The sequence below is a fragment of the Garra rufa genome, chromosome 1 (genome assembly GCF_049309525.1).
Source record: "Garra rufa chromosome 1, GarRuf1.0, whole genome shotgun sequence".
Taxonomy (NCBI): domain Eukaryota; kingdom Metazoa; phylum Chordata; class Actinopteri; order Cypriniformes; family Cyprinidae; genus Garra; species Garra rufa.
Genome location: NC_133361.1, coordinates 84,135,490 through 84,152,321, shown reverse-complemented (window position 1 = coordinate 84,152,321; position 16,832 = coordinate 84,135,490).

The following is a 16,832-nucleotide window of genomic DNA, read 5'->3' as shown; positions in this document are numbered from 1 at the left end:
AATTGTTCTTTTGAGAATCCGACTCGTGTATGATGGACAGGAAATGCGTCTAAACAAAGTAGAGCAGTTGTGATGTCATCAAGTCACATGACCAGGAAGTATAATAGAGTTGTTTGACGGAAAAATTCATTAAAAATACAGCAATTGTTCTTTTGAGAATCCGACTCATGTATGATGGACAGGAAATGCGTCTAAACAAAGTAGAGCAGTTGTGATGTCATCAAGTCACATGACCAGGAAGTATAATAGAGTTGAATGATGGAAAAATTCATTAAAAATAAAGCAATTGGTCTTTTGAGAATCCGACTCGTGTATGATGGACAGGAAATGCGTCTAAACAAAGTAGAGCAGTTGTGATGTCATCAAGTCACATGACCAGGAAGTATAATAGAGTTGTTTGACGGAAAAATTCATTAAAAATACAGCAATTGTTCTTTTGAGAATCCGACTCGTGTATGATGGACAGGAAATGAGTGAAAACAAAATAGACCAGTTGTGATGTCATCAAGTCACATGACCAGGAAGTATAATAGAGTTGTTTGACGGAAAAATTCATTAAAAATACAGCAATTGTTCTTTTTAAAAATCCGACTCATGTATGATGGACAGGAAATGCGTCTAAACAAAGTAGAGCAGTTGTGATGTCATCAAGTCACATGACCAGGAAGTATAATAGAGTTGAATGACGGAAAAATTCATTAAAAATACAGCAATTGTTCTTTTGAGAATCCGACTCGTGTATGATGGACAGGAAATGCGTCTAAACAAAGTAGAGCAGTTGTGATGTCATCAAGTCACATGACCAGGAAGTATAATAGAGTTGTTTGACGGAAAAATTCATTAAAAATACAGCAATTGTTCTTTTGAGAATCAGACTCGTGTATGATGGACAGGAAATGCGTCTAAACAAAGTAGAGCAGTTGTGATGTCATCAAGTCACATGACCAGGAAGTATAATAGAGTTGTTTGACGGAAAAATTCATTAAAAATACAGCAATTGTTCTTTTGAGAATCCGACTCGTGTATGATGGACAGGAAATGCGTCTAAACAAAGTAGAGCAGTTGTGATGTCATCAAGTCACATGACCAGGAAGTATAATAGAGTTGAATGACGGAAAAATTCATTAAAAATACAGCAATTGTTCTTTTTTTTTGATCAAGGTATTTTTATTTAGTTTTACAAACTGTAATTAACAGTATAACATAAGTTCAACAAAACTGAAACCCATCCACCCCCTACAAATACCAGACAATGTTCACAGTATGAAATACATAGTTCAATATACAAAGCTCAGATAGCCAGATAACCAAAAATAAATAAGTAAAATACAATAATCAAGATGACTGAGGATAACAACAGGGGTTCACATTGCTATATTCTCTGCCTCCATATCTTCAACAAACATAAAAAAAGGCTGCCATATGTTATAAAATTTCCTAGTAGACCCCCTGACTGTGTATCTGATCTTTTCCAACTTGATATGATACATGATTTCCCTTACCCAATGACTATATGTTGGAGGTGCTGGATCTTTCCATTTCAATAATATCAGTCTCCTAGCTAGAAGAGAGCAGAAAGCTACCATTATTCTTTCCCACATCTCTAGATGGGAATCTATCTGGGTTACGCCAAAAAGTGCAATGAATGGACACGGTGCAAGCCTTTTTGCAAAGATCTTAGAAAAGGTGTCAAAGATGGGCTGCCAAAAAGCGTAAAGCTTTGGACATGTCCAGAACATGTGTAGGAGAGTGGCTGGATCTTGCCCGCATCTATCACAAGTGGGGTCTATATCAGCATTGATCTTAGAAAGTTTAACTTTAGACCAATGCAGACGATGTACAATTTTAAACTGAATGACAGCATGTCTAAGACAGATGGAAGATGAAAATATTCCCTGTATTATTTTGTGCCAAATGTCGTCTGTGATTTGCTCATTTAAATCCGTCTCCCATTTATTTTTGAGGAGATCCAAAGGCATCAAGTTATGAGAATATAGTATTTCATATATTGTACTAATAGTTCGCTTTCTGACTAGTTTACAATCAAAAATCGAATCTAACAGACCAGTTGGAGGACGTAAGGGAGAACATATAAAGTTTGAGAATACAAAATTCCGAAGTTGCAGGTATCGATAAAAATGTGATTTGGGAATGTGATATTTTTGTACCAACTGCTCAAAGGAGGCAAAGCTGCCGTCGATATATAAATCAGACAGCGATATCATACCTCTTCTGGACCACATATCAAAGACCCCATCTATTAATGATGGGACAAACATATGATTCAATGCAATTGGGGCAGCCTGAGAAAGATCTGTAAGTGCAAAGGATCTTCTGAATTGGTTCCAGATCTTGATTGAATGCAAAACCACAGGGTTAGAGGTAAAATTAGAAATGGGCCGAGTAAATGGCAACTTAGAACCCAATAAGGCTTTTAAGGAAGTGGAATTTACAGATGCCCCCTCCAGATTAAGCCATTTAGTGTCAGTGTTATCATTGTTATTATCCATCCAGTATAACAGTATCCGAATGTTAACCGCCCAATAGTAATACAAGAAATTAGGGAGTGCCATTCCTCCCATTGAGCGAGGTCTCTGAAGTACACTTCTTTTTATCCGGGGCGGTTTTTTGTTCCAAATGAAACTTGATACCTGATTATTTAATTTCGTAAAAAAAGACTTAGTTAAAAAGATGGGAAGGCATTGAAATATATATAAAAACTTGGGCAATATATTCATTTTTACTGTATTAATTCTTCCACCTAGTGAGAGAGGCAGGGGATCCCATCGATCAATATCCTGATTTAAATTTGATAACAGGGGCTGATAATTAGCAGCATAAAGTTCTTTATGTTTATCTGTAACCCATATGCCGAGGTATTTGAATTTTTTGGAGCTAATTTTAAAGGGGAGTGAATTTAAGGAATTCTCATCACTACTAGTGCCAACAGGCATCAGCTCACTTTTTTGAACATTGACCTTGTAGCCGGATAGTTTGCCAAATTCTTTTAGTAGGACCATTAGTTTAGGAAGACTCAAAAGGGGTTGTGATATATATAGTAGCATGTCGTCCGCATAAAGCGAGACTTTGTGCTCCTCCCCTGCTCGGTGAATTCCTCTGATATCATTATTTTGCCTCAGAGCTAAGGCTAGTGGTTCCATTGCAACCGCAAAAAGAAGCGGTGACATGGGGCATCCCTGTCTTGTACCACGTTTAAGCTCGAAGAAAGGGGACAAATTATTATTGGTACGAACAGCAGCCATTGGAGAAGTATATAAAAGTCTGATCCATGATATGAATTTATTGCCAAATCCAAACCTTTCCAGTGTGCTGAAAAGATAGCCCCACTCCACCCGGTCGAACGCCTTCTCAGCGTCAAGTGAGAGGACGACTTCCGGTACACCAGGTGGAGAGGGGCTATAAAGGATATTAAAAAGGCGTCTGACATTGAAAAAAGAGTAACGATTCTTAATAAAGCCTGTTTGGTCAGGTGATATAATGGAAGGAAGAACACCCTCTAGTCGGCGTGCCAGAACTTTGGCAAGGATTTTTGCATCCGTGTTTAGGAGAGAAATTGGGCGAAATGAATTGCACTCCAGAGGGCTTTTTCCTTTTTTGAGAATTACAGAGATTACTGCTTGGCGCATGGTCAGAGGTAAGGTTTTAAGTGACAGTGATTCTTCAAAAACTGACATTAGTAAAGGGGCAAATTGGTCTGAAAATTTTTTGAAGAATTCTGTCGGATATCCGTCCGGCCCTGGGGACTTGCCGCTTTGCATAGATCCAATTGCGGATATTATTTCCAGGGTCGAGAAGTCTTTCTCCAATGAATCAGCTATGTTTGGGTCTACGGATGGAACATGTAGGGATCTTAAAAAATTTTCCAACACAGAGGGTGTAGTTGGACATTCTGATGTGTATAATAGTTGATAGAAATTTTGAAAACAGGAGTTAATTTTGAGGCTATCTGTACATTTTGAACCTTGTTCATCATTGATTGCAGGTATAGTCTGATTGGCAGTTCTTTGTCGTAACTGATGTGCGAGAACGCGTCCAATTTTCTCCCCATGTTCATAGCATCCGTGTCTAGATTTGGAGAGGAGATATTCCGCCTGTTGCGTTGTTAGGATATCAAATTCGGTCTGCAAGATTAGACGTTTTTTCATTATGTCAGGAGATGGTTGATGGCTATATAACATATCTAGTTTCAGTATTTGATCTGTTAGTTCTTTAAGCCGCACTGTACTTGCTTTCTTCTTATTTGCGCAGTAAGAAATGATTTGGCCTCGTAGATAAGCCTTTAAAGATTCCCATATAATTGAATATGACATTCCTGGAGTTTGATTAGTGTCAAGAAAAAATTGTATTTCAGATGAAATGAAGTTGGTAAAAGACTCTTCTGATAAGAGAAGAGGATTAAGCCTCCAAGGGCGGTAACTATTTTGTGTATTAGGAATATTGATTTTCATGGTTAGCGGACCATGATCTGAAATTACTATGGCATCATAGTCACACTTAGTTACAGAAGATAAAAGTCTTTTATCCAGGAAAAAGGTATCTATACGAGAATAGCTCTTATGTACTGGGGAGAAAAAGGAGTATGCTCTAGCAGTAGGATTACGAAACCGCCATACGTCTACTACACCATATGTTTTAAGAAAAAGCTGGATTTTGTGTGCCGATTTAGACAAAGGCGTCTTTTTGGAGGAACTGCGATCTAAGGTAGGGGAAAGTACACAATTTATATCGCCACCAAGGATAAGATGGTGTGATGCCATGTTTGGTAAACGGGAAAAAATTTTTGAAAAGAATTCTGGATTGTCCCAATTCGGTGCATAAATATTGGCCAGAATGACCGAAAATGAAAAAAGTTGCCCTGTTACAATAATATATTGCCCTGCAGAATCAGAATCAACATTAGTCATTGTAAATGGAATATTTTTATCAATGAGGATGGCTGTCCCCCTAGTCTTTGTGTTGAAATTAGAATGATAAACTTGTCCTGACCATCCTCTTTTTATTCGGAACAGATCCGTTGTGCGTAAATGTGTCTCCTGAAGAAACGCAATATCGGTCTTAAGTTGTTTTAAGTGTGTAAATACCTTTTTTCTCTTAATTGGATGGTTAAGTGACTTCACATTCCAGCTCACAAAGTTTACTGATGAGAATCCATCCAGCGTTCTAGTAGAATTAGGATCAGTCATATCTTACTAAGTAAGAGGTTTAGTACACTTGAAATTTATATCTGGCTGAGCAAATAGAAAGAAAGAAAGATGTACATAAAATAAATCCAAGAGATAAACAAGTCTGGTATAATCCCACCCTCCCTCACCCCACCTGGTGCCTAGAGAAACGAGGCAAACCTGGTACCCTTCAAGAACAAATCCACACATATGTGTTTGTGTTGGAGAACTCTATAGAGCCACCTGTTCAGGCTCCCGTCGAACGGTTCGCGAAAACTAAGCGCATTGTCATTGTAGTATTATAACATCTGCTATGTAATTCAAGTCAGAGAAAGGAGAGAGAAAAAAAAAAAGGGAGAAATCAACAGAAATATATTCATCCAGAGAAACTCTTTCACTATAAGGCAACCTTTAGATTGTAAGAAAAACAAAAACAAAGAACTATTAGGCTCCGGTAAACTTATGAATAAGGGTAATCAGCACTGATAAAGAAAGAACAGAGAGAAGAACATTAACAGCATCGGCTGGTGAAACTGTAACAGTCTAACAACAATGACATTGGTCCACTGGATGCAACTAGTTTAGCTGCCTTTACACGGATGGAAACGGATAAAGTAGTGTCCGAATAGTTGAGAACACGAAAACAGTCTCACTCACGCTCCTCTGCGGGAATGATGTGGTTTCTCACGTAGGTCATCGCTTTTTCTGCATCAGTAAATTCCTTTTCTTCCCCGTTGTGTGTGACACGAAGACGGGCTGGGAATAGTATGCCAAACCGGACATTCTGGCGATTATGGAGCAGCTTCCTGACCTCGGTGAACGCGGCTCTGGCTTTGGCGACTTTTGTGGTATAATCCGGGAATATAGCAATTGACTCTCCATTGTACCGAAGTGGAGCACGGGTGCGCGCCCGGTTCAGTATCTCAACACAGTCTTGGTAGTAGTGAAGTTTGGCTATTATCGATCTTGGTTTCCCGCCGGGTTTCCTTGAAGCCATACTTCTGTGTGAGCGATCAATGAGCACATCTTTGTCCAGCTGCAACATCTCTCGCAGCAGCTTTGAGACCGAAGTCGTGGAGTTTGATCCAGGCGTCTCAGGCACCCCCAGTATTCTGATGTTACACCGCCGCGCTCTTCCCTCCATGTCCTCGCATTTGTCTCGGAGCTCCGCCACCTCCGTCTTCAGGGAGTTTACTGTGGTCTGCAAGGTCACCACCTCGTCTGACCATGTTGACAATCCGGTCTCCATGTCTCGGACTGTGGTTTTTACTTGGTCAATCTCAGAATGAATCGCCGCCGTACTATTTTTAACTTCTGCTTTTAATGCCTGTAGCTCATTTTTAAGGAAGTCAAAGTCGTCGGCAAGTGCGTTTTTCATTTCTGATTTTATCACCGCCGAAATTTCAGTTTTCAGCGAGAGAAGAATCTCCGACTTCAGAGACTTGGCGTCCATCTCTGGCTTAGCGTTAGCTGACCGTAGCTGTGGTGGAGATGCTCTTGCCACGGCGTTAGTGGCAGTGTGGCTCCCGGCGGTGTTAGGCCTTGTGTTCGCTGTTCCAGTATATTGAAATTTGCGCAGATTCGTCGCCATTCACTCAAATGTAGACTTTCTCTCAACTTGGGAAATGTTTTCAGAGCAGATTAGTCGATGTTTTAATACACTGTGCACTTATTAATTTAAAATAAAAAAGAAGTTCAACGGGAGCTCAAACAAACACATCTCACTCCATCGCCAGCTCAACAGCGCCCCCCAATTGTTCTTTTGAGAATCCGACTCGTGTATGATGGACAGGAAATGCGTCTAAACAAAGTAGAGCAGTTGTGATGTCATCAAGTCACATGACCAGGAAGTATAATAGAGTTGAATGACGGAAAAATTCATTAAAAATACAGCAATTGTTCTTTTGAGAATCCGACTCGTGTATGATGGACAGGAAATGCGTCTAAACAAAGTAGACCAGTTGTGATGTCATCAAGTCACATGACCAGAAAGTATAATAGAGTTGAATGACGGAAAAATTCATTAAAAATACAGCAATTGTTCTTTTGAGAATCCGACTCGTGTATGATGGACAGGAAATGCGTCTAAACAAAGTAGAGCAGTTGTGATGTCATCAAGTCACATGACCAGGAAGTATAATAGAGTTGAATGACGGAAAAATTCATTAAAAATACAGCAATTGTTCTTTTGAGAATCCGACTCGTGTATGATGGACAGGAAATGCGTCTAAACAAAGTAGACCAGTTGTGATGTCATCAAGTCACATGACCAGGATGTATAATAGAGTTGAATGACGGAAAAATTCATTAAAAATACAGCAATTGTTCTTTTGAGAATCCGACTCGTGTATGATGGACAGGAAATGCGTCTAAACAAAGTAGAGCAGTTGTGATGTCATCAAGTCACATGACCAGGAAGTATAATAGAGTTGTTTGACGGAAAAATTCATTAAAAATACAGCAATTGTTCTTTTGAGAATCCGACTCGTGTATGATGGACAGGAAATGCGTCTAAACAAAGTAGAGCAGTTGTGATGTCATCAAGTCACATGACCAGGAAGTATAATAGAGTTGAATGACGGAAAAATTCATTAAAAATACAGCAATTGTTCTTTTGAGAATCCGACTCGTGTATGATGGACAGGAAATGAGTGAAAACAAAATAGACCAGTTGTGATGTCATCAAGTCACATGACCAGGAAGTATAATAGAGTTGTTTGACGGAAAAATTCATTAAAAATACAGCAATTGTTCTTTTGAGAATCCGACTCGTGTATGATGGACAGGAAATGCGTCTAAACAAAGTAGAGCAGTTGTGATGTCATCAAGTCACATGACCAGGAAGTATAATAGAGTTGTTTGACGGAAAAATTCATTAAAAATACAGCAATTGTTCTTTTGAGAATCCGACTCATGTATGATGGACAGGAAATGCGTCTAAACAAAGTAGAGCAGTTGTGATGTCATCAAGTCACATGACCAGGAAGTATAATAGAGTTGAATGATGGAAAAATTCATTAAAAATAAAGCAATTGGTCTTTTGAGAATCCGACTCGTGTATGATGGACAGGAAATGCGTCTAAACAAATTAGATCAGTTGTGATGTCATCAAGTCACATGACCAGGAAGTATAATAGAGTTGAATGACGGAAAAATTCATTAAAAATACAGAAATTGTTCTTTTGAGAATCCGACTCGTGTATGATGGACAGGAAATGCGTCTAAACAAAGTAGACCAGTTGTGATGTCATCAAGTCACATGACCAGGAAGTATAATAGAGTTGAATGACGGAAAAATTCATTAAAAATACAGCAATTGTTCTTTTGAGAATCCGACTCGTGTATGATGGACAGGAAATGCGTCTAAACAAAGTAGAGCAGTTGTGATGTCATCAAGTCACATGACCAGGAAGTATAATAGAGTTGAATGATGGAAAAATTCATTAAAAATAAAGCAATTGGTCTTTTGAGAATCCGACTCGTGTATGATGGACAGGAAATGCGTCTAAACAAAGTAGATCAGTTGTGATGTCATCAAGTCACATGACCAGGAAGTATAATAGAGTTGAATGACGGAAAAATTCATTAAAAATACAGAAATTGTTCTTTTGAGAATCCGACTCGTGTATGATGGACAGGAAATGCGTCTAAACAAAGTAGACCAGTTGTGATGTCATCAAGTCACATGACCAGGAAGTATAATAGAGTTGAATGACGGAAAAATTCATTAAAAATACAGCAATTGTTCTTTTGAGAATCCGACTCGTGTATGATGGACAGGAAATGAGTGAAAACAAAGTAGACCAGTTGTGATGTCATCAAGTCACATGACCAGGAAGTATAATAGAGTTGAATGATGGAAAAATTCATTAAAAATAAAGCAATTGGTCTTTTGAGAATCCGACTCGTGTATGATGGACAGGAAATGCGTCTAAACAAAGTAGAGCAGTTGTGATGTCATCAAGTCACATGACCAGGAAGTATAATAGAGTTGTTTGACGGAAAAATTCATTAAAAATACAGCAATCGTTCTTTTGAGAATCCGACTCGTGTATGATGTCATCACGTCACATGACTTAACAAAAAAAATGGTTTGCTACAATTACAATTAGCTTCAGGGCACATAATCAGTAAATGTACATATGATATTACACAAACAAGCAGAAGTGGTGTTGTGGTAGAGTGTTTGCCAGTGAATAGAACACATCACAAGAACCTGAGTTCGATTCCTGCTTATGTCAGGTCAAAGTACAATTTACAACGTCATCAGGTCATAATACAAGGACCTTTTATACATTTTTCTGTTAGATAAATTGCTGAGTCGTGCATGAAAAGAAATGTGAAGACATTACAACAGTTGTGAAATAATGAGGTTTTATTACCAGCAGCTTTATTACGTTTTTAACACAAACAAACAGTTTGTGTTACAATTACAATTAACTTCAGGGCATATGTTCTGAAACATTTTAGTACATATGATACTACAAAGTTAAACAAAAAAGCTTAGGTGGTGTTGCGGTGGAGCATTTGCCCGTGAACTATAGACATTACAGTAACCTCGGTTCGATTCCAGCTTCTGTCTGCTCAATGTAGATAATTTTTTTTTCTATCTCTTTAGAAGAGACATTTGCCTATTTACAATGTCCCATAAAATAAATATTAAAAAAATGTTCACAAAGCTATATAAGGTGTGACACATGTGAATTTTTTGCTGATGGTTGTGTACCGTGGTGAAGAAGCATGAAGAAGTATCAAGTAAAGAAGTATGAAGTATGAAGACATTTAAAAAAAATCGTTGTGTAAGCTAATGTGTTTTTGTACCAAAACATTTTTTGTTAAAATGTTTAATAGTACATTTGTATAATGCTACGTATGTTTTATAGCCGTGTGTGTGTGTGTGTTTTTTTTTTTTGTTCACACTTTAGAGACGCTCCCTAAATTTCCAAGCCGAATGTCAAACGAATGTCCAACATAAAACCAACTTTACCGCACTCCCTGAAAGAACATATTTTGTCAGTATGTGTTTACCTTACAAGATCAAGACGCATTTGAACTTGGCAGCCATTTAGGTTCAATAAATGAGACTACTTCCAATAACCCATAGACAAATTGTCAGCAAAAAAGCCAAAAGTTTCATAAACAAGACCTCAATCTCTAGAGTTAGCATACTTCATCTGTGAGATGCTAACAGACTTTTTCGAAGACATTAAACCATTTCTACAAAGTAAATATTCAACAGAAACGCGTCGATTACAAGTAAGGAACAGTTTTATGTATTAATTGTGTGATTTTAAGCACTAAACTTACCTAAAAGCAGTGACAACAGCAGCGAGAGACGGAGTTTTAGTGTCAGGTGTCTTGCTGCAGCCCCGTTTCCATGGCAACCTCTCCAGCGTAAATTTAGACATTCAACATATTAAAATACGTCAAAGTCACGCAGTATTTACAAAAGTAAACATCTAGAATTGAAACATTACATTATCAATCTAGTCTCATTCAATCATTATCCAACAGACTATTAGTTTAAAAAGGAACCACAACAATAGCTGGCTCACCGTAGAGACGGAGACTTTCTGGCAGCCTGTAACAGAGTGAAAAACACGACGAAAAACGTTAGTTAGGACAAAGTAGTGTAACACTACTGAAATAAAAACTAAAAACAAACTCTGAACTAGTGATGGGTCGTTCTTGAACGATTCGTTCATTTTGAACGAATCTTTAATGTGACTCGGGAAGAACGCGCATGCGCAATTGCGCAACTATGAACGAACGACTCAAACCCGAGACTCGAGAGATGAACTAATCAATTCTGTTTCCGGCTCCAGCAGCATAGGTTAAGCGTATGGGGCTGTCACGTGATGAACAAACGACTCGGACCCGAAGACTCGAGAGATGAACTAATCAATTCTGTTTCCGGCTCCAGCAGCATAGGTTAAGCGTATGGGGCTGTCACGTGATGAACGAACGACTCAAACCCGAAAGACTCGAGAGATGAACGAATCCATTCTGTTTCCGGCTCCAGCAGCATAGGTTAAGCGTATGGGGCTGTCACGTGATGAACGAACGACTCAAACCCGAAAGACTCGAGAGATGAACGAATCCATTCTGTTTCCGGCTCCAGCAGCATAGGTTAAGCGTATGGGGCTGTCACGTGATGAACGAACGACTCAAACCCGAAAGACTCGAGAGATGAGGTGTGTTCGAGATGCACTACACTAGCCTGCCGCCGGCTGGCGAGAGCAGCCGCTTGCAGTCGGGGGAGGAGTGAAGAGACGGCGGTCAAGTCGGACACTTATAGACGATGAGACTGTATTTCAAACATACACAAAAAAAAAGGAATAAAGAAAAAGAAGAAATGAAACTACATAAGATAAATAAATAAAAGAAAAAAGTTACCCTATCATTTATTCTATATGCTACAATCGTTTTGCTTTTTTGTTGATCATATCAAGTATGTGAGTTACTTCAGTGTAATGAAATATGACGCTTATTATTTGTATCTTGGTTTTGTAGTTAGCTATAGGACATTTTTTCAATTTTTATAAGCAGTTTATTCAGTGTAGTGAAGCCTCTCACAACATCCATTAAAAAACGGCCTCTGGTTGACCAGTTTTTTTTTTTTTTTTTTTACTCTTATACAATAAGAATATATATTTACCATATCGCCTAGTCTTCATTTTTATCAATAATGTTTTGTTTGAATATCAGATATTCGATATAAAGATTGATTACACACGTGAACTTTTTTAAGAAAAACACGCAGCACACGTCGTGCTTGTCATCACATAATCTGACCAATGAGAATAAAGTGTGTCGTCATCAAGGCTTTCGCAGTCGGTTTTAAGCAACTGCAGCGCCTGACCTCTGCGACTGCTCTCGTTTTGCTCTCACGTTACTTTGATGGCACACGTGATCGAAAGGCGGCTGCAGCGCCGATCAAAGTCGGACAAATGATCTTACCAGAATGCATTGTTTTGTAAGGCGGCAGCCGATTTCTTTCGGCGCCGCATGAAGTCGAACGCACCTATGAACTAATCAATTCTGTTTCCGGCTCCAGCAGCATAGGTTAAGCGTATGGGGCTGTCACGTGATGAACGAACGACTCAAACCCGAAAGACTTGAGAGATGAACGAATCCATTCTGTTTCCGGCTCCAGCAGCATAGGTTAAGCGTATGGGGCTGTCACGTGATGAACGAACGACTCAAACCCGAAAGACTCGAGAGATGAACGAATCCATTCTGTTTCCGGCTCCAGCAGCATAGGTTAAGCGTATGGGGCTGTCACGTGATGAACGAACGACTCAAACCCGAAAGACTCGAGAGATGAACGAATCCATTCTGTTTCCGGCTCCAGCAGCATAGGTTAAGCGTATGGGGCTGTCACGTGATGAACGAACGACTCAAACCCGAAAGACTCGAGAGATGAACGAATCCATTCTGTTTCCGGCTCCAGCAGCATAGGTTAAGCGTATGGGGCTGTCACGTGATGAACGAACGACTCAAACCCGAAAGACTCGAGAGATGAACGAATCCATTCTGTTTCCGGCTCCAGCAGCATAGGTTAAGCGTGTATGGGGCTGTCACGTGATGAACGAACGACTCAAACCCGGACAGATAGAGGTGAGGGAGTTAATCATAGACTGAAGACCCAGGTAAAAATGAATTAGTCTCTTATGTTTCTAATAGCATTATAGTTTTGTCTTGTTTTGTAGTGTGATCAACGTTTGTATAAGCAGTACATGGGTTATGGAAGTAACACGTAGTTTTTTTATTATATTTTGGTAAAATGAACGGAATGAACGAAATGACTCGAAAAAAGATTCGTTCATTTTGCTGAACGAGACTCAAAGATCCGAGTCTGTAAAATGATCCGAACTTCCCATCACTACTCTGAACTAAGCTTTTTGACTTGGGTAAAGTTGGTTTTATATTCGCACATTCAAAACATTCACACACTTCCGCGTTCAATAACCTTCTGATTATAAGCGCAATAAAGTAATTTTTTTGACTGCGGTAAAGTTGGTTTTATATTCGGACATTCGGACTTCCGCGTTCAATAACTCTGTTAATCTGCATCAAAAAAGGCTATTTTTGGTCAAACATCATTACCCACTATTATGAGCACAAACTACAACACATTTTTCTGCAGAAGTCGGCGTTTTAAAGAAGCTGATAAACACGCTTACCTCTATGGAGTGTCGTGACGTCATCGCTCATCTGAGGGACCGTCTTCAAATTACGTTTCCACTACGGCAGCCTGCTAACAATTCACTGTCCATGGTACTAAAGTCATCAGAGAACATGACATCAAAGATTTTAAATAGTTACATTTTAAATAGCTGAAACAAATCCATTAACAGCATTTTAAACAATAATAAATGTAAATGTATTTTGTAATTTTCTCTTTATATTTTTTTAATTGTTCTAACTGTATAGTGTCAGGAGTGTTCATGATCTTGATCTTGTCTATTACAATGAGTTATTTATTTATTTGCTTGGTCAGACACATAACTGTTGTAACACGACTCAAGTAAAAGCACCCCAAGGTGGCAGGTGTTGTCCAGCAAATGCGATATTCATATTTTGTTCTCAATTGATTATACAACCTATTCAGCTGTGGATGCAATAATACAATAATGAAGATACATTTATGCTTTATATATTATATTAGTCATGGAATCCCCGACTGCCCTCTGCAACTGGAGCGGTTAGCCAAGCTCAGGTCTGGGTGTACAAGGGTACCAGACAGAGCTAAATTCCCTCAAACGAAAGCAAAAGCAAATGAAGACATGGCAAACTATCCACACGTGTTTTGCAGCGTTCAGCAATGTAGCTAATCACAGACACAGAGATCTCTATAACTAAGATTAGTGACCTTTTCCAGAATCAGAATTCTCGACCGTGAGCCCGTCTTTTTCCCCCTTTTCCCAAAACAACTTAATACTAATAATAGTTTCAGCTATTAAAATAGTTCAGTTTTTTTTATGCAATGGCAAAGTGATTATATCTAGTGTCGTTTTTTATTAAGTAAATTTAGAAAAACGTTTGGAGCATTTTTGTTTGTTTAATTTTGTATAATAAATTTAAATAATAATATAGGGGAGAGCGGGGCACAATAACTTTTTGGATTTCGCGGTTTATGTAAATCCACTTGGGGTTCAGAGTACAATTTTTATCCATATTATTTTCACACTTGTCTAGTACAAATATATTGCTTTGTTTCATATTTACAGTGTATACGTTTTTCATTATTTACCTCAAAAGAAAGGAAGTGAAACGTGACAACATGCCCCGTAGGTGGGGACCGTGGGGTACATTGTAACATCTGAGGGGCACATTGTAACACGACCGTATGACAGCTTAAAATGTTATCTGATCGAATGAAAAAAATATATGCACAACAAACTAAAATATTTTGTCAGTAAAATACATGTGTTAACTTTTTCAAATGAAGTAATGACGTTTAAAAAAAAAATCTAATTTTGGAGTTTGACAATGAACACATCGCAACAATGCTTTGAACGGCCCTGATCGCAACACACAGCTGTACAGTAGTTCAAAAAACAATGTGGACAAATAGATGAAACACATTTAGACATTCAGAAGAACACTCCACACACAGCTCTCATAGAACACCACACACATAAACCAGCCAAAATGCTTTACATTTGTTGAAATAATAACATCTGAACATTGATTGTCATCCTTTATTCACCTGTTTCTTGTGGTTTCTTATCAAAACCCATACAAGTAAATAGTGTAAATTGCACCGCTAATGTCATAGAATAGTGCAGTTTAATAACAGCGGGGCATATTGTCACAGTGTCACAACGTTCCCCATCTGCAGGAATATAAAACAGGTTGTCTTCTGCTGGTTTGTCAAGCATTAATAAACTGTCTAAACTGATAAATAACAAATTGGAGATTAAAATAATAGCAGATTTGTCTAATTTTAAATGAATACTAAAAACTGAAATAAAAGTTTATTTCAGCCAGAAATGTACTTTTACTATGGTAAAATAAATATTCAGCGATCTTCAAAAGGCTTTTGAATTTTGACGCACATTTTGCTCTGCATAGTGTTGCTATGGCAACTAGTAAATACTGTAAATTTGGTTATGCTAGCATGTGTGGAAATATTTAAACCACGTTTGTTACAATTAACTAATCATATTCTGTTTGATCATTTTGCCTTCTCAAATCATCACGACTTGCCTTAAAAAAAAATCTATAGATATAAAACCGTTCAAGTACTGAACAATTAGTTTAAACGTTAAACCTAAATAAATGTGCGCTGTTGCATATAGTGTGTGCAGAGCATTAATAAACCCATAAAAGGGTTTATTATCCAAGAGTTTGCTTTGCAGGACATGGAGACGCCAGTGCGATCACTTGCATTTTTTTCAGTGAAAGCAATTTAAAAGTATCCATGTTATTTGTGTGCACTCAACAAAACACAAAACAAAAAAGAAAACAAACGTGTTCTGCCGTCCCGTTATTGAACAGGAGCTTCACAACAAATAACGAAACTCCGCAAAAACATTCCTCACAGACAAGATAAATATATATATATATAAAGCTTTAAATTGTTACTTAACGAAATAAAATAAATCGAAAACAAAAACAATTTCATTATGTAATTGGTAAATATGAATTTCTCTCTAAATGCGTGTCCCAAAAAGGAGATTGCAGACAGGATCTTTGCTGCTCATATACTAGTTTATTAATAAATAATTCAAATATGTTCTTACTCTTTCCCTGACACATTCATTGTTATTTATTTTTGCCGGTGCTTTGTGGCAAGTTTCAGCCTATTGTGTGCGCTTTAACGCGGATCTCTTGCTGCGCTGAAGAAGGACACTAAACGCCGTCCAAACTGGTCTCAAAAGCTAAAGTGAGGGCTCGTGTTCTTTCCTCCAACATAAAAAATATAAAATATAAAATATGTCTAAATAAGGAGAAGCCTAAAAAAATAGGCCGGATGCCTTGGGGAGCCATGACCTTAAAATAGGCCTGAAGCCCAGCCCTAAGGGTGTAAAAAAGTCAGGATTGTCATCCCAGGCTGAAATGCAGCGCTCTAATTGACTGCTTTGATGCGCTGCAACACTGTACTGCATTGTTTTAATGCTTACAGCCCGTGTGTGTGTGTGTGTGTGTGTGTGTGTGTGTGTGTACTGGTATTCATCACGTTGTGGGGACCAAATGTCCCCACAAGGATAGGAATACCAGTAGATTTTGACCTTGTGGGGACATTTCTCAGGTCCCCATGAGGAAACAGGCTTATAAATCATGCACAATGAGTTTTTTTGAGGAAGTAAAAGTGTGCACAATCTCCTGTGAGGGCTAGGTTTAGGTGTAGGGTAGGTGTAGGGCCATAGAAAATACAGTTTGTACAGTATAAAAACCATTACGTCTATGGAATGTCCCCATAAAACATGTAAACCCAACATGTGTGTGTGTGTGTGTGTGTGTGTGTGTATATATATATATATATATATACACTGATAACATACTTTCTCACAGTCAGAGACAAAACATTATTCTCCTTTTTGCTCATTATTAATGAGACTGATTCAAGAATAATTTGATGATAGTTCAGTAACAGAGAAGATCCTGCTGTGGTCTTTGTGAGGTTGTCAAAGTCAGCAA